This window comes from Canis lupus, chromosome 21, assembly GCF_011100685.1.
Source record: "Canis lupus familiaris isolate Mischka breed German Shepherd chromosome 21, alternate assembly UU_Cfam_GSD_1.0, whole genome shotgun sequence".
In the NCBI taxonomy this organism is placed as follows: domain Eukaryota; kingdom Metazoa; phylum Chordata; class Mammalia; order Carnivora; family Canidae; genus Canis; species Canis lupus.
The window spans coordinates 11,655,415-11,674,429 of record NC_049242.1 but is presented as its reverse complement, the minus strand read 5'-3'; the positions used below and the strand labels follow the sequence as shown (position 1 = coordinate 11,674,429).

The 19,015-nt window shown below is 39.5% G+C and overlaps 1 long non-coding RNA gene across 1 annotated transcript; it reads left to right on the top strand.

Moving 5' to 3' along the window:
- Positions 1-1,973: 1,973 nt before the first annotated feature.
- On the top strand, positions 1,974-18,008 carry LOC119864956. The gene is made up of 3 exons (XR_005375523.1): positions 1,974-2,332; positions 16,466-16,557; positions 17,739-18,008. It is a non-coding gene; the product is annotated as an uncharacterized LOC119864956 (long non-coding RNA).
- The last annotated feature ends 1,007 nt before the right edge of the window (positions 18,009-19,015 follow it).

Sequence of the window (19,015 nt, the reverse complement as noted above, 5' to 3'; positions counted from 1 at the left end):
GGTGTAACTTTTTCTGAGAACAAAAGCACCATTCCAGGGTTACGTAAACCCTGGATGATTTTGAATAAACAAGTATCCTAGAGTTGGATTTTTGGATTGGAGCTGGAGAGTGCTGTTAATACAGCATGGTGTAAAAAGAATTTGAAGTTCCTAGAAGCAAGCCAGGCGAAGCCCACCAAGAAGAAGAGAGTGGGAAAAGGAGAGAGACACCACCAAGATGAAGAAAGAACAAGTGACACCACTGTGCCTAGGTGGCTAGGGTACAAACATAGATTGGTTCACACGGAGATATGTTTCTTTGATGCTTATAATATTGTTGCCAGCATAAGCACCATACCTGCATGATTTTATTGTTGGTGTTTTTTAAAATCAAAGAAAAGATCTGAAATTCTATACTTGAGTCAAAGTGCTCCAAATCAAAGACACCATGCAGAGAAGATAAAAGAATACACAAAACTGATTTGTGGGAATATGAGTTCAGAGCTGGAAGTGGCAATGGAAACCTAAATCCTCCAGGGAATCACAGAACTCTCAGAAAAGACGTCTTGTGGCATGAGACGTCTGAGAATTGTGGCATGAGAGGTCTGAGAATTCTTAGCTTAATGAAGGAGTAGGGTTACTCCAGCTGGCATGTGGGTTTCATGTAAAAGATAGTGCTAGACAGACCTTTTTTTAAAAGGAGAATACTTGATTTGAACAAATAGAATGGTATACTCTTCCTTAAGTCCTTCTGTTTATTTTGTACATTTTGTTTTCAAGGATCTGTGGTATAATCTGATCCTGATGAGGGAAGTGATGTCACGTGCAGAAAAAAAATGGGATGAACTAGACATAAAATCTGAGCACCTCAATTTGGTTATAGAAAAATGATCCCAAAGTTCTTCCCCTGTCCCCCCAGAAATTTCCTCCTTTTTCTTCCTTTGCTTTAAGAAAAGTTTCCATCCAGCTACTGCCACTGTTACAGAGTTAAACATGTCTACTGGCATCCTATTGTATTCTCTGGGAATTTCTATTTTAGCACCTGTACAATTTTAGAGCACTTATATCTTTATGTATATGCTTTTCTTGCCCTTCAGAATGTGAGCTACTTGAGGGCAGGGAACATGTCTTATTTATGTTTACCCTGAACCTGTTATTTTTATCAATCATCTAGTAAATGTTTATTGAATAAATGAGTGAACCAAGTGGTTAAATGTATGCATGCATAAATAAATGAGAGTTAGTATTTATATTCCTAGAATTTATAATCTAAATATAGAAAAACATGAATAACAAAGTAGGAATTAGAACCCAAATCAAGTCAAAGCTTTTCAAAAGTCAAAAGGAATTTTGCTTGACCTTCTTCTTAGAGATGGTCTGTTTGCTTATTTTAAACATATTTCATCTCCGGGACACCTGGGTGGCTCAGCGGTTGAGTGTCTGCCTTTGGCTCAGGGTGTGACCCTGGGGTCCTGGGATCGAGTCCCATATCAGGCTCCTTGCATGAAGCCTGCTTCTCCTCCCTCTGCCTATGTCTATGCCTCTTTTTGTTTATCTCATGAATAAATAAAATCTTTAAAAAAATATTTCATCTCCATGTCCTTTCTCCTAGAATTTTTGTAAGCTACCACTCTCACAAAGCAAATCCTTCTCTGAGAAACAAAAGAGGAAATAAGTGAAATTGGTTTGCATGTCTTACTGAATTCTTACAATGAAAGAATAGCCTGGAAACACTTTCTCTTACTCCCAACTGAATATTCTTCAGTCTACACAACCCACTCTCTAATCATAAGCTTGAAATACTGTTAAGAATGGAGCAAAATCCAAAAAAAACAATTACATCCCAATCAGGATTACTGGCAACATGCTCAGCAGCTGGTGAAAACAAAGAGGAAGTGGCTAAACCCGAAGATCTCATCAGCCTGTTGATCACGTGAAGGGAAGCTCATAAGCTTTCTTATTGTTGTTCTCAAAAACACTCTGTATCACCCAAACGGAAACAAGGGACTTTAAAGAGATGACATAGAGCTCATAATAAGAGTGCATTTATAAATATGAACCTTGGGGAGAGATTATTGACAGAAAACTAGAAGCATCAATTTGCCCTGTTCCTGGTCTTCTTCAAAGACCTGTTTTGAAAGCCAGCCAACATGAGCTACTGTTGCTCTGCAGTCAACCAGAACATAGCCTATTGCTGGAGAAAAAGCAGTTCACAACGGCAGGAGCTTGTACTTTTCTGTGGGCGGTAGCTTGTGACTGCACAGCAGAGACCCAGACAAAAGGAAACTAGCTTGCTTCAGTGGGCTTTGTTTTTTGTTTTTTTGTTAAGAAGAACTGATTTGAACATACAGAAGTAAGTATCCTCCCTTACGTCCTTCTGCTGATTTTGTACAATGTGCTTCCAAGGATCTATGGTATAATTTGATCCTGGTGAGGGATGTGATGTCATTTGAGCAAAAAAAAAAAAAAAAAGAAAAAAAAGAAAAAAAGAAAAAAAGAAAGAAAGAAAGAAAAGAAAGGCTTATATTAAAAATTATTTTAAGATTGGGAATAAACATGGGCTAGGAGAAGGAAAGGATGTGGCTTAGTGGCTAGAAGGAAAGAGGGTATGTTATGTGGAGAGTACATAATATGTGAAATCCTAGAAGTTAGAGGATCTAGTGTTTAGGGTGGGCAAGTACCATTTGGGTAGAAAGCAAAGCCAGTAAACCACTGTGGGGGAGAGGGGCAAGTATACCCCTAGACAAGGGATGGTTAGAGTCTCTAAAATCCAAGGTCTGATCCACAGACATTTGTTTCAATTTTGGTTTTGATTATATATTGGGATCATTTTTAAATGACCAATGCCCTGATATTGTAGGAAGCTCTCTCAGAGATTTTAGTATACCACATGGTAGAAGAAGCACCCTCACTTGGCCCTGGGTCGCTTCTATCTTGCAATACCCCTGACAGAATTTCTTGACTTCTTTTGCTTTAATGACCATCTGTAGTGCAGTCACTTGCTGATGTATCTGCCCCTCTAAACCTGTGGTTTTCAAATTTAAGATGCAGAGGCATTTCCAGGGTATCTTGTAAATTAATTTTTAAAAGACAGATTTTGATTTAGTAAATCTGGGGTGAAGTGAGAGTCTTAACATTCTAACAAGTTCTTTGCCAGCCCTTTGAACACACCGAGTAGCAAGACCTTAAATTACACATACTCACAGCTTTAATTTTGAGAAGCTTTTAAGAGTCTAGGCTTTGGTTTGTGACCACATTGACTTCTACCTTCTACTTGCTGGTCAAGTCTGGACACATTTATTAACCTACTAACCTGGTTTCCTCATCTATGAAATGAGGATAAATGAGGGTTTTGTGAGGATTATCAAAGATTGTTAAAGTAGACTTACATGCATGGCCTAGCACAAAGTTATTGTCTAATATATATTAAATACTGTTATCTTTAACTCCTGTAATATTTTCTCTCATCAGGGCTCCTTTAATTGTTTTTCTCTCCTCTACTTACTTCTACTGAATCTTAGAGAAAATTTCAGTTCACCTACTTGATCTCTAGTCCCCTGATTTCTCCCAACTTCCCTAATCCACTGCTTCTTCCCTGGCCTCTCTTCCCTTTTCACCCACATGTGTTCTCTGGTCAATCATGAAGACCACGTCTTCCATCCATTCACTCATTAGTATTTTCTGAGCACCTGTTACGTATCAGCATTGTGGTAAGCTCTAGGAGTATATTCGGTGGCTAATTGGTAAATTTTAATGTACATAAGCATGTATGTGTACATATGCATAGATTTTTTATATTAAACACTGATACAAAGAATGGTAGCACACAATGCTCATACTCTTTATTGTAAATTTCACAGAGCCAATTTATTCCCAAAGAATTTTATTTTTTGGCAAACATTCTTCAGCCAACTTATGGCTGTAACTGATGAACAAACATAGTTCACATAGGAATGTCACTTGATTTTTTTAATGTATACTAATAAGATAAAAGGAAAATGTAATTTTATCTGTTTACTAACAACATGCTTCCTTGCTAATCTCAGTTTTTGAATACCAGAAGAATCACATTTCCTAGTTTTTGTGTAACAGCTATAAGCACAGTCCATTTTTAAGCTTAATCTGTGTTATTGACATTTTCACCATTTTTTAAAGTATAGACAAGAAAATAAATGATAAATCAAGTCATAAACTAGTGTTTGTTAATTTCTGTAGTATAGATACTTCTACTACGACTGATTTCAAGTTCCTAATGTGACATCATTGAACAGGTATTTGGGAAGAGATATGCAGTAGCATATCAATAAACAGTGTTTGTACTGTACAGATGCAATCAATGAAAATAACCTCAAGAGAATAGATAAGACGATACAGGGTATGATAAATAGGAAGTGATCAGTTCTGATTATTTACTAACTTTTGAAAATATAGTTCAGGGGGCATTTTTGGTGGCAGAGCCAGTTAAGCATCTGACTCTTAGTTTCAGCTCAGGGCAAGATCTCAGGGTTGTGAGATTGAGCCCCCTCTCAGGCTTCATGCTCAGTACAGTGTCTATTTGAGTTTCTATCTCTCTGCTCCTGCACCTCCCAAGTAAACAAATAAATATCTTCACTTTTAAAAAGAAAATACAGTTTGATTATAAATTTAAAATTTGTAATATCTATGTTTAACAGATTGCAAATTTTCTGAATAATTAATCATAGGCACTTGCTAGTTGGTACAAGCTGGCTCCAACACACCACTTGTGAACACTTGTGAAACTGTCTCTTCATTGCCTTCATGAAGCTTGAAGTCTAGAAATGGAGATGGAGGCAGAGAAATAAGTGGGCATGGGTCCTGGAAGGACACCTAAACCAAACTTGGAAAGATCAGTGGATACGAAGAACCCTGACCCCCATTATCTTTGATCTCTGGTGTTATGCCCAGGAACACGTTATGTTACATAAAGAGACTTTGCAGATTTAATTGAGTTTATAAAGTAGTTGGCCTTAGGATAGAGAGGTTATCCTTGGATTATCTTAGCATGCCTAATGTAATCATATGAATCCTTAAAATCTAAGAAGGGGGCAGAGGCAGAAATCAGAAAGTTTTAAGTATTAGAAGGCTCTGATGCCCCACTGTTTGCTTGAAGAGGAAGGGAATCATGGAACAAGGAAAAAAGGGATAATGGTCCTAAAATCTTGAAAAATGAATTCTGCCAATAACCATTAAGTTTAGAAAAGAAACCTCAACTCCAGATGAGAACCAGAGCTCTGGCCGATATCTTGATTTTAACCCAGTGATGAGAACCTAAGAAGATAATTGTGTCATACCATGCCAGACAGCTGACCTAAAGAAATGGTGAGGTAACAAGTTTGTGCTGTGTAAATCTGCTCCATAAGTGGTAATTTGTTATATACTGATAGAAAAGTGATACAATCAGTGAAGAAAGTATCAACATAATAGTTTTGGAGGAAGAGCAGAGGAAGAATAAATTATGTTAACAAATAATTCTTGAGAGCCTATTATATACTATCCACTCATCTGAATTTCTCTCATATTCAATATGTGTTTTGCATGCACACACACACACACACACACACACACTCATAAATACAATTCCTGTCCTTCATGGAGTTTCCTTTCTGAACATTTAAGTATATATAACAAAGCTCATAATGTATTTTTAAGTGGAAAAGAAAAGTGATTACAAAATATGTTGGATTGGGTAAGCATGTTTGTGTGTATATGTGTGTGGTGTGTGAAAGGAAACAGGTGAGAAAAAATACGAATTTATACATAGAACCAAACATTGGAAAAATATACTTCAAACATTAGATTTTATCTCTAGATGATTTTATTTAACTTTCTTTTCATATTTCCCAAATTTCCTGTAATAAATATATTTATAAGATGAATTTCATTCAAAATTTATAAATACATTTATAAAATTTTTCATTCAGAATGAATTGATTTTGAATTTATAAAATTCAAAAATATCTCCACATATTTTAGTTAGACTATAAAGTGCAAAGTGCTATGAATCACTTATACACAAGATGTTATGGGAATGGATATTTCTTTTTTCTTTTCTTTTTTTGCAGGGGTGGGGGAGGGGAGTAGATATTTCTAAATTAAATGATGCCTGAGTGGAATCTCTATGCTCAGCTTTGAGAGATAAAAAGATTTTTAGGAGAGAACCTAGAGAATGACATTTCAGAAAGAAGACCCAGGGGGAAGAGAGGCTGAGTATGGAGTGCTCAAAGACAATATTACGTGTGTAGTTCTAAAGTGTGCCTTGGGGTAGAGCAGGAAATGGGAATTGAAAGCCATGCTATGGAACTTAGGTTTTATCCTTTAAGGGCTAAGGCACTTAAGCAGAGAATTCACTTATGGTCAGACTTTCACTTTTGGTAGATTATAGTGATAGCAGTATGAAACATGTAGAATAGAAAGGTTAGAGGCAGAGGCAGACAGGAAACATGGAGACTTGTCAGGAAGTTAATGTCCAGGTTTTAAAAAAAAAAAAATGACAGGTCTGGACCAGGGCATATAGTGAGAATGAATGAAGAGAAACATTTTATAGATAATTAAGACATATTTAGGGCTTATATCCTACTCTGCCAACGTCATACTACAGAGCTAAATTAACACCACAACTCATTAAAGACTGCACTTAGTCCCTACATAAAATGCCTACATGATTTTCCAACTGGAAGAAGAATGTCAAAGGGGATGGGAAGGCCAAGACTCAAAGGCTTTAGAAGAGCTCGTTATTTGGCTTAGACCTAACTTCTGAATGCACAGAGGAGATAGGGATAGAAATCGCCATGCTCTGATCCAGGACAAGGCCGTGGAAAGATGGGAAACAGCACTGAGCCTGAGAGACTCCTGAGGAAGACACAATAGGCCTCAACAACAGACAAACACCAGAGGAGCCCCAATCCTGTGGGCTATTGAAGGACAGGCTGTGCAGAGATGGGACTTGGATAGGAAGAGAGGGAGTTTTGTTTTTGAATCATATTCAATTTTTGTGGCAGCATAGATTTCCAATTGGCATAAAGTGAGTCAGGAATTAACAGAGAAAGCAAAGAACTTGAGTATGTCATGAGAACAGGATGTCAGGACATGTTTGCTGGCAGTGAGAAATAACTTGGCTGTCCATGCTAAGGGGGGGCATAAGGCACAAGGAGGAATAAATTCTCAAACTCTCTTTGTTCCCATGCTTTCCCTCATTCAAGTTCTGCTTTATGTTTATGCCATGAGAGCAAGGGTTTCCTAGTATGATTTTGAGGCTTTCTCTTATCATCTCTCCCTGACTATACATTTGGGAAGTCTCTAAAAACCCTCCAATTGGGATCCCTGGGTGGCTCAGTGGTTTAGCGCCTGCCTTTGGCCCAGGGCGTGATCCTGGAGACCCGGGATCGAATCCCACGTCCGGCTCCTGGTGCATGGAGCCTGCTTCTCCCTCTGCCTGTGTCTCTGCCTCTCTCTCTCTCTCTCTCTCTCTGACTATCATAAATAAATAAAAAATTAAAAAAAAAAACCTCCAATTAAGAGACAAATCTTCCTTTTCCATATACGATGAGTGACTGTTGGTACTGAAATCCAAACCAAGTTGTGACTGATCTCTGCCTTCCTGCTGGCAGCCCTTGATGAGTGTGAAGACCAGGATGCTAGAGGGGACAAGAGAAGCCCCCAAACAAGGTCATAATGAGGCTTTGCAGTGGAATGCAAAGAGCCTGAGATCAGAAATCAGTAGCACCTATGACACATGCCTTCTGAAATGATGCCCAGGGCAGCCCGGGTGGCTCAGCAGTTTAGCGCCGCCTTCAGCCCAGGGCCTGATCCTGAAAACCCGGAATCGAGTCCCACATCAGGCTCCCTGCATGGAGCCTGCTTCTCCCTCTGCCTCTGCCTCTGCCTCTCTCTCTCTCTGTGTCTCTCAGGAATAAATAAATAAAATCTTTAAAAAAAAAATGAAATGATGCCCAGAGAGGGCCACAATACCATTTCTCTGAAGAGCCCTCTGAATTCTGCTCTTTGGGGAAGTCAAACCTTTAGTGAGGTCTGAGGGGGTTAGACCATCCCAGATAATCCCTAAGATTCTTTTCTTTCTTTCTTTTTTTAAAGATTTTATTTATTCATGAGAGACACACAGGGAGTGGCAGAGACACCCAAAGAGGGAGAAGCAGGCTCACTGCAGGGAGTCTGATGTGGGACTTGATCCCAGAACCCTGGGATCATGACCCAAGCCAAAGGCAGATGCTCAACTGCTGAGCCACCCAGGCGCCCCCCACTCTAATATTCATTTCATTTTCACACTTAGATTCCATGGACAAGGAGAATTGAAAATAACATTTGGAGCTTTTGTAGAAAATTAGAGGAATCTACAAAAGTGAGATTTCCACAATAGAATAACAGAGGATTTAAACTGAACCAACATAAAAGGCCACAGGTAAAAATCAGAGGGATGCACTTTTTAGTGAGGCCTATTTTGAGTTTCAAAGGAATGTGCCTCACACTAGGCCCACATTAAAATATATTTGGGATATGGCAGGAGCGGTGTCTGTGTGTGTTTATTTCCTTGTACTCAAGTGAAAATTCTTCCTTCAGCAAAAAGCCCCAAGGTACAGGAAATACAATGAGGAGGCAGTGGGTGATGGGGTGGGGTGGCAGAGAGCTGCTGTGCGCCCCAAAGTCTTCAGATTGGATACCAGGAAATGATCTGTCACATGACCTCCAGGAACCTGAAGGCTTGAGGCACTGCTTTTCTGAGAAGACTAGTCTGGCAAACACCCGCCCACAGCTTCCTCTTGCTAGCTAGTCCGAAAGGAGTTCACTGTTAGCAAGGCAAGAGCAGCTCCCCTGATGCTCCTCTTCCCACCCTCCAGTATGGCTCGGAGAAGCCTGCACATTTCCTTTACTCCTCAGAGGGCTGCTCTCTCCTGTGGTAAATACTCCCCTGGGAACTTTTTTTTCTGTTTATTACCATGTTCCTAATCATTTACCTTCAACAGATTTTCTTTTTTATATGAAAACTATTGTTAGGGCACTGTTTGGCTCAGTTGGTAGAGCAGATGACTCTTGATCTCAGGATTCTGAGTTCAAGTCTCACCTCGAGAATGGAGCCTACTTAATTAAAAAAAAAAGAGTCTGTAAAATGCAATTGTTGCCAATGAGATAGAATAAAGCTTACTTCACAATTTTATCACTGGTTAGGCCCATGGAGATGCACAGTAACATTTCTGAGGCCTTTTATTTCTTTCATTTTTTAAAAAAAGGACTTATTTGGGCTACGCTTCCATCAGCTAGGTCTTTTTTTCTGGGACAGGCTGAAATTGTCCACAGAGGGATGTGGGTGAAATAAAGTCAGAAAGGCAGAGAAGGGATGCCTGGATGGCTCCGTGGTTGAGCGCCTTCCTCTGGCTTAAAGCATGATCTCGGGTCTGGGAATCGAGTCCCACATTGGGCTCCCCTCGAGGAGACTGCTTTTCCCTCTGCCTATGTATCTGCCTCTCTTTCTGTGTCTCTCATGAATAAATAAATACAATCAGAAAGAAAAGAAAGAAAGAAAGAAAGAAAGAAAGAAAGAAAGAAAGAAAGAAAGAAAGAAAGAAGAAGAAGAAGAAGAAGAAGAAGAAGAAAGAAAGAAAGAAAGAAAGAAAGAAAGAAAGAAAGAAAGAAAGAAAGAAAGAAAAGAAAGAAAGAAAAAGAAAAAAGAAAGGCAGAGTGGAATTCCTGCATCGAATGACAAGAAAAACCGTACCTGTGTATGTATGATCTTGGTTTGGAAAAGGTTAATTATCATATTTCTAAGAGTAAAAAGCAGAGCAAATGATTCAGTGAACAATTTTAAAACTGAATTTTGATCCTCTGTTTGAAATTTCCCTGGAAGATAAGTTTGTGGTCAGTCCAATTCCTACATTGACTCTAAGGGTCCCAGTCTGTGAAATGTTGAGTGCTAGATGGACTAGAACTCTTCAGATTACCTTCCTTTGCCTTCCTCCCCCAATTGTCTCTTTCCCACTGAATTCTATAGTAAAAGATGATAACGTCCTAACTTTTCTAGGACAGCCAGCTGGCAGAGTGTGCCTTTTCTTGGGTAGAAGCAAATTCTAAGATCTTTCTTTTTGTCTATGTTCATGTATCCTTCAAAACAAGACAACAAACTTCCTTCATCATGAAGTCTCCTTTAATTCTTCCAAACCAATAACTAAATAAATTTTGAGAATTATAATAAAAGATTTCCCTCTCGTACACTTTCAAAGAGCACAAAGCAGTGTTTTGTTAATCTATAATTAGAATTTAGGGATTCCAAGTTATGGATTAAGCACCTTACAAGTACTAACATTGTAGATAAATATAACTTTTGTCTCCCTTTTGCAATGAATAATGAGATGAAAAGATGATTAGGTGACTTGCCCAAGGCCACTGGTAAATGGTGGAGCCATTTATTTGAGGTATTGATACACATACTCTTTAACTTTACTGATGTTTATACTACGTATGTCTTATCTTCATTTTTCCTTGCAACAATTAACATTTAACAATTAACATTAACAATTAACATTTCTAAAGGGCTTTACATTTTATCCATTCATGAGCTTATTAACAGCAAGAACACTTGTGATGTGGCTATTATTATCTCCCCCATTTTTGTCAATGAGTAGGGCTCCCCACATTTCATGGGAAGTATGTGGTAGCACCTAAACTGAGTCATGTGCTTTGATTATAAATTCCACTCTTCCTGAGACCACTGAACTCTCTCACCTAGCTTCATTCAAGGTCAGCATGGTGTTTTTAGTGCCTTTGTATGGCCAGGCCTTTCTCTTCATCATAGCCATCTAGCAGTCTAAGTTGTGCAGACAAGGAAGAGGCATTCCCATACTGTGTCAAGGCTCAGAGAAGCCTGTATAATCCCTTTACTCCTAAGAGCTACCTTAGGGAGACAGTATTCAGATCTTTCTAAAGTTGTATTACTTCCAAAGGATTGAGGGATATCACTTTACATTGGGCCATTATAGGAGGTCATAGAATGTAAGGAGCCAAGTCAATATGACCAGTGGTTTTATATGACCTGGTCAATATATCAAGTAGCTTTCACCAGCCCAAGTCTGGATATTGGTTCATAGAATCGTTCCTTTTCTTCTCTGAGGATAAAGGTCCAGTTCCATTTGGCCAACACACATTAGGAAAAACTAACGTGGAGTATAGTTACTTAAATGAATCCCTAAAATAGTTCAAGGACATGTTATAGTTAATTTATCCTTAGTCACTTTCTTGAGCACTATGTGCCAGATTCTATGTGTATATTAGAGCTTAAACGGGCAAAACAGTGAACAAGAATTTGTCCACACCCTCAAGGATTTCATAACCTTGTGAGAGAGAGATGCAAGACTGTTATGCTGCAGGCTAGTTGCTCACAATGACAAAAGCAGGGTGCTTTGCAATCAGCGAAGAGGATCACTTATACTGCACAGAGATGGGTAAAGCAGAAGGTGGCAATGGAGGGGAGGAGAGTGATTGAAGAAATAAGATACAGGGGAGTGTATTCCTGGCAAATGGAATAGCATGCACACAAGTGAGAGATAAAAGAGGACCCAGCAAAGGGCAGCCCTGGTGGCTCAGCAGTATAGCACCGCCTTCGGCCCCGGAGCCTGATCCTGGAGACCCAGGACTGAGTCCCACATTGGGCTCCCTGCATGGAGCCTGCTTCTCCCTCTGCCCGTGTCTCTGCCTCTCTCTCTCTGTCTCTCTCATGAATAAATAAATAAAATCTTAAAAAAAAAAAAAAAAAAAAAGCCCGGCTGGAGTTTAGCACTCCTGGAATGTACTTGTACAGTAGGACTGGAAAGTCTTTTGCTTCTTGGGAGATTAGAGCAACTGCTGGTCTCTGAAAGTTATATTGTTTCACAATTCACTCATCTAATAATGTCATTACACATTAAAAGAATTATCTAGGCTTTTGGACAAAGAAGTTTCAACTGTTAAAAACAACTTATGCTCACAGTGCCTAGTATCTTGCTTCAGAAATAAGTGGATGGAGGATAGCGTTTTCTGGTTACTTTACTGTGTAGTAAACTGTCCCAAATGTAGTGGCTTCAAACAACAAGAATTTTATTATGTTTAGATTGGGTAGGTCAGAAGCTTATAGAGGACCAATGAAGAAACATGTTACACATGTATGGCCTAAGGCTACCTCTTATAATAAAGTATAAGAACACATCTTGTGATGGACCACTGGAACTGTGTAGTATTGGAGGGCAAGCCAGAGCATCTGAGAGGCTTCTTGGAGGTAGACTTCTTCCTCTGGTTTCCTCGGTCCAGCATTCAACCAAGCCTTGAGTGGCTTTCCATGCCTGGACTCCTGCTTAGCACCAGGTGACTTGCGTGGAATCTTTATTCTCATTCTACACAAGATTTTACAAATGTACTTACATGAATGGATGATCTGCTGAGGCCACAACGGCCTCTCGTGACTACCCTTTTATCCTGTTTGGCCTCATCCTTTTTCTCTTTAGTTCAGAACTAAGCTTGAGTTGAGATGTCCAGATTCTCTCAGAAGGACTAGAGTCTATACCCCTGTTAGACTCCTGAGAGTACTCAAACCTCTCAGTTTTGTTTTGTTTCTCTTCTTCCACCCCCAGTATAATTTGAAAAAACTTACGAAGCTAAGAGTAAGAACCATATTTCATTGGTTTCTTTTTAAAATTTTATTTTAAAATGATTTTTTGAATAGGCAATGCATTCACATAGATCAAAATTCTATGATGAATAGATAAATAGATTGCCTTCTACACCATCATGTGCCTCATAAATCTTTCCAATTTTTTTTAGTATAGGACCTCAAAATACTCACTGAATTTTAACAGCCAAGTACACACAGTACATGAGATGATTTACTATGAAGCTAATGAGTCTTAAACTTTGAGGCACCTCACTTGCCTAGTCCCTATCCTAGTTTGTTTGGGTTGCTATTTCAAACTACTGTAGACTGGGTGGCTTATACATAACAGAAATTTATTTTTCACAGTTCTGGATGCTAGGCAGTCCAAGATCAAGGTGCCAGCAGATTTGGTGTCTGCTGAGGACCTGCTGCCTAGTTCATAGTTATCTTTTTGCTGTGTCCTCACATAGTCTAGAGGAGCTCTCTGTGGTCTCTTTTGTAAGAGCACTGATCCCACTCATGAAGGCTTCACCCTCATGACCTAAGCACCTCCCAAAGGTCCTACCTCCTAATACCAACAGAATGAGAGTTAGGATTTAATCTAATAATTTGGGGGACACACAGTGTCTATAGCAGGCCCCTTCCAAGTCCCCTTCCAGGAGCACTATCAAATTGCTTTGCAAAATTGGCAATCATAATGTTTTAACCACATTAGTTGAGTCTATGGACTCTCTTCACTCAAACTCCCCTTGCCAAACTCTCCTTCCTGAAAAGTATTGGGAGAGTACCTGTGGGCAATTTTACGATCTGGCCAAAGAGAAATTGAAGTGGGAATACATTTTGTTTGTGTTTAGGGAGAGATATTTACGAGCTTTACAGTCTCTTCTGTGAACGGCTAAGATATTGTAAAGCATAGTGTTGATTTTCCATTATATTGCTACTGCTCACTCACCTACTGTCATCATGTGGCAACTCACCTACTGTCATAATGTGAATCTGCAAGGGCAGAGTTATTTGCTATATAAAAATGTGTTTTGGCACCTGGAGTTGGAAGTATGTGTGAGAAAAAAAAAAGTATTATAGTGCTGGAAGAGACTGTTTATTAAGGAGAATATTGTGTTATTTTTCTAGACTTTGTGATGTTTGTACTCTGTCAGCACTATTATATTTGTAACTTTTCCCCAAGTCTTTTGTCAATTTTAAAACAGGTTTTTACATAATTTTGTGTTACTTTGTGTTCTTTTCTTTAAGTACCCAAAATTGTAAGAACTTTTGACCCCACAGAATATCGATCCTCTCCTAAATAGCCCAGCAGGTGCTTCACTACTTTCTGTTACTTCTTTGCCCATCTGTCTCCCAGGAATGACCCAAACAAACAATAGAAGCATTGGCTGTGTTTCCCACAATACAGTCTTGGTACTTTCTTGGTCCTTGCCAAAGTCACCAGATCATAACTCCATCATTATTGTTCATATTAAAATTCAGTCTTTACAAGTCATCTTGGTTATGCCAATGCCAAGTTAATGAGTTGAGGAAAGGACAAAAAATGAGAAACGTAAAGGCAAACTAAGGTAGAGATGAGAGAGCATCTCCTCTGCTGCCTTTCTCCACAAACTTTCCTAGTTTTATTTCCAATTTGCTCAGCAGTGTGTGCTCACTTTTTCTCTGACCTTGAAAGGGCACCGTTAGATATGCACAAGCGAGGAACATGAAGAATTCCAGATAAACTAGACACTGACACAACACGCAGAGTCTGAGTCATTTGTTTTCTTTGACAGTACTTTACCATGCTGGATGGAAGGAGAAAAGACCATCAGTAAAGCAAATTGCTCAAATGGAGTTATAAATCAAGCTCTGTACTCTTCAGAGGATTTATTCAGTGAAGACATGTCCAATCCAGCCCCTCATAGCTTTATTATTACTATTATTATTTTGCTTATGTAGAGAAATAACAGTTAATACAGTTAACTAACTCAAGGTAGAGGAGTATTATTAAAAAAGAGTACTGTAAAATGTTATTCATTTCTCAAGACATCATCAAATATTTTAAGGTTTGGATTTAATAACATATAATATAATTTCTTTTATGGGATTTTTATGTTTTCCCAATCTTTATTACACAGTGCATTTCATATTTCAAAATCCTAATAAGATCAGTTGAATGTGTCCTGATCCAAGTTACAAAAAACCGTGGCTTTTACAGCCACATTGTCCCATTCCCCCAGTTATGTCTTTCTCCGTGACTGAATCTACTTTATATTTATTCATATTTTTCTATTTATTAAATATACAAGTCTAGTATGATATGTTCTGTAAGAGGAAAGACTGGGGTCACAAGGATTTCCCAAGCTGGTTTGGAGAGATGAGTGAGGGAGAGATGAGGAAAACAGAAAGTCTTCTAAACTGAATTTAAAGCTTTTTTTAAAAGAAAGACCACATCTGTTTTGTTCTCCATTCTTTGCCCACTACATATGAGTTCCTGGCATTTGAGAGTTGTTCTGGTACTGGGAAGCGATGTGGGAGAAGAAAAAAGAAGTTGTTTTACATAGAGATAACAGACATTTTCAAAAGAGGAGGGAATAAAGAGATTAACATTAATAATTTATTAGGGCCTAAAATGTGCTAAAATTGCTACGTGGCTATGGTGAAAGATACACTTGAAGAGTGGTGATCATTTAGTAAGTACATCCATACCAGAGAGCCTCACAATTTTCAGCAATATTTAAAAGAGGTCATTTACTTGGAAAGAACCAGGTAGTTGGCAACATAATTGGGCTACAGCTGAAACCATCAAACCTCTGAACCACAATTTGTATGAGGAGATAAATTCTCTTTGTTATTTAAGCCAGTTTCTGTTATTTGCAATTGAAAGTAGCTGAGCTTTATGTCAGATAAGATAAAGGGTAATAGCAGAAAAAGTGATGGTGCTCTCACCAGGCTGCTCTAAATGTGTTCTGTAGAACAATTGCAGTAGTAGCATCACCCTGTGTGGAGGCCGAGAAAAATTAAGGCCATTCCACCTCAAGTTTAGCATTAGCACAAGTACAGCCATCTTAGGTCCCTGGGAATAAGGGCTGAACTTTACAGGAAAATCTGCAGATTGTCCTAGACTGCGAATCCCATATCGGAAAGACAATAAAGCTCAGAACGTCCTCGGCAGAGAATCCCGTGTCAGATCTTAAGAAACTCCCCCACCCTTTCCCCCATATTGGAATGGAAAAAATTCCTCCACCCCTTCGGAAGATCCCCTAGACCAGCCCCATAAAAAACCCAGCTGTAACCCACTTCGGGGTCCAAGTCCCTGCTCCGCTGTATGGAGTACACTTGGACCCAAGCTCGAGCTTGCTAATAAACCCTCGTGTACTTGCATCGGTGTCGGCTCCTTGGTGGTTTCTCGGATTCGCAATCTTGGGCACAACACCGGAACTCAGAAAAGCAAATACTTGGGCCCCACCCCAGACCTTCTGAATCTCTAGGCCAGAGCCAGGGATCCCTTTGAACAAGCTTTCCAGGTGACTTTTATGCTTACTGAAATTTGAAACCCACGGCAGTCCTGAGAGATCCCTCCTAAGTCACAGGCACTGATTACACCACTGAAAGGAAGACCAGCCTTTGAGTGGCACAGTTGCAAAATATTCTTTCCTAAGTGTATGTTGAGGTAAACACTTCATAGTTTCAAGAGATACAAAGATTTGGTTCTTACCAGAGGTATGCCCCAACTAATTATGAATCAATTCTAGCTGGTTTCTTCCCAAAAGGAGAGGTGAAGCAGCTGGAAGAATATTTCTTCTTTATTTCAATATTTCTTCTTTATATAAAGAAAAGTGTATCCTACAGGTTCTTTGGCTGCTAGAAACAGTATAGGTGAAGGGAGAGCAGAAGGCTAGCTGAGGACAAAGCACAAGCTGACACCCCGCAACCATCCCCAGGTGAGATATGTGTGACATTCCTCCGAAACTCCTGGCTTTCCTAAGCATCTTTATCAATAACCAAGTTTCCAGAAGGAAATGTAGATACAATTAAATGTCCTTATAACCTGCACCCCTTTGACAGATACTTGAAGTGGGCAGAGCATAATATTCCTCCAGGAAGTTCCCAACTGTCTTAATGTTAATGCCTTGCTAGAGGGCAAAGGCTTAACTTGACAATGGCAAGGGCTCCAGTATCTCATTGGCCCTATTTAGCATATGAAAGTTCTTTTGGAAAAAAATCTCCCTTTTCCTTATTTCCTCCAGCTCCCAAGTATATAATCAGCTACCCCTCACAACCCAGGGGCAGCAGCTCTTTCTGCCCATAGGTCCTGTTCCAGTGCTTTGATAAAACCACTATTATGGGGGATCCCTGGGTGGCTCAGTGGTTTAGCGCCTGCCTTGCCTGCCTTCGGTCCAGGGCATGATCCTGGAGCCCGGGGATGGAGTCCTACGTCAGGCTCCCAGCATGGAGCCTGCTTTCCCCCTGCCTGTGTCTCTGCCTCTCTCTCTCTCTCTCTCTCTCTCTCTCTGTGTATATCTCTCATGAGTAAATAAATAAAAAATCTTTAAAAAAAAAAAAACCACCATTTTGCACCAAAGACATCTCAAGAATTTTCTTGATTGTCAGCTCCAGACCTCACCCCACCAAACCTCACCTATATATCAAAACTACATCATAGGTCTCTAATGATTTTATTATTTATTAAAGATTTTATTTTATTCATTGGAGAGAGAGAGAGAGAGCACGAGCAGTGGGAGAGAAGGGAGAGAGAAGCAGACTCCCCGCTGGGCAGGGAGCCCAATGTGGGGCTGTATCCCAGGATTCAGGCATAAGACATGAGCCAAAGGTAGGCACTTAACCAATTAAGCCACCCAGGCACCCCTCTATGATTTTACATAAGGAAAAGATGTTTAGTGGAAAGACTCTGCCTAATTCACAGGAATCAGTGAAGCTTGTAGCAGCAGAAACACGGGTTTGTTCTCCTTTGAGGGCTTCACTGGATGAGTCAGTTACAATAATCTTATACTCTTGCATATCTCCACTCAAGTGTGTACATGTGTCATTACCACTATAAAAAGGCAGACTGGCCTACCTTTGGGCCCCATGATCACACATGTGTCCTGTTCATGATTGGCAGACTCATAGACTCACATGGATGGAGCTGGTGAAGTTGCTGTACCCTCAAAGGAAAAGCTGCTGGACATACAAAAACACAGATACCTGTGATGATGCTTCTAATTCAGAAAAATGAAGAAGAAATAAAAGATTGTGAAAAAAGCCGAACATGAGTAATGAGAATGAAGTTATGACAGTTATGAGAATGAAGTTTGAAAAGTTATGACATTGACTTAATGGGATATATATATTTAATAAGCAACAAAAATCATTAAAGAACATATGCTACTTATTGTGCATTCATGACAAGTATGAGCCTTGTTTTATATACAGCAGAGCCTCTCAATATCTGCACAATTTATAATTATTCTTTGTTGGGGTTGGGGATATGTGAACCTGTGCATTGTAAGATGTTTAGCAACGTCCCTGGCTCTACTTACCTAGTACTGGCAGCTTCTCCCCACCTCACGACAATCACCGATTATCTCCAGACATTGCCAAACGTCCTCTGGGTCAAAACCGCACCTGGTTTAGAACCACTGATTTAGAGGTTTCAGAGCTTCTGGAAAAGACACAACCCAGGAAGGATGATTTTCAAGCACTGTTGGGAAAAGGAAAGCTTGCCATTGATCATAGGAGGCAGGGATAAATTGGCATGGCTGTTGTACTTTCTACTGATTCAATTAGATATGGGTGAATGTAAACATCCTTATCAATCAGAGATGCCTTATTCTTCCAAAGCATCTATCATGTAAGGAAAGGAAAGCTTCAGCAACCATCTCTCACTCCTGCTGACTTCTATCAGGATTAAAGACATTTAAAAATAGGATTCTAAATGTTGAGTAGGAAGTTAAAGTGAAGGGACAACAGATCCCAGGTGGTATTTTTGACATATCTTCCTAACCATGAGACTTTAGAAGAGAAAAATGGTCTCAGAATTGAACATTTGGCTACCCAGATGGTACTGGCAATCATTTGGACTTCTGAACAATAGCCTAAGACACTGGAATGATGGGCTCTTGGATGACATAGTCTATTTCACTAAGGCAGGAACATTTGTTCATTAGGAATAGTGACAGAGGGTGGTCTGCATCAGAGTTATTACCTAGAATACCACTTTCTGGGCCCTAACAAAGACCCACTGAGCTCACTGGGAAAAGGAGATTGGAAGTTATGGAATTTGCAACTCAAAATTAGTGCTATCGGTGTTCCTTATGCACTGTGAGCTTTGAGAATGTATGGTCTACTAGGTAGTTTATCTGTCAATTACACAGCATCAAACCAGGTAAAGAGTGAGTG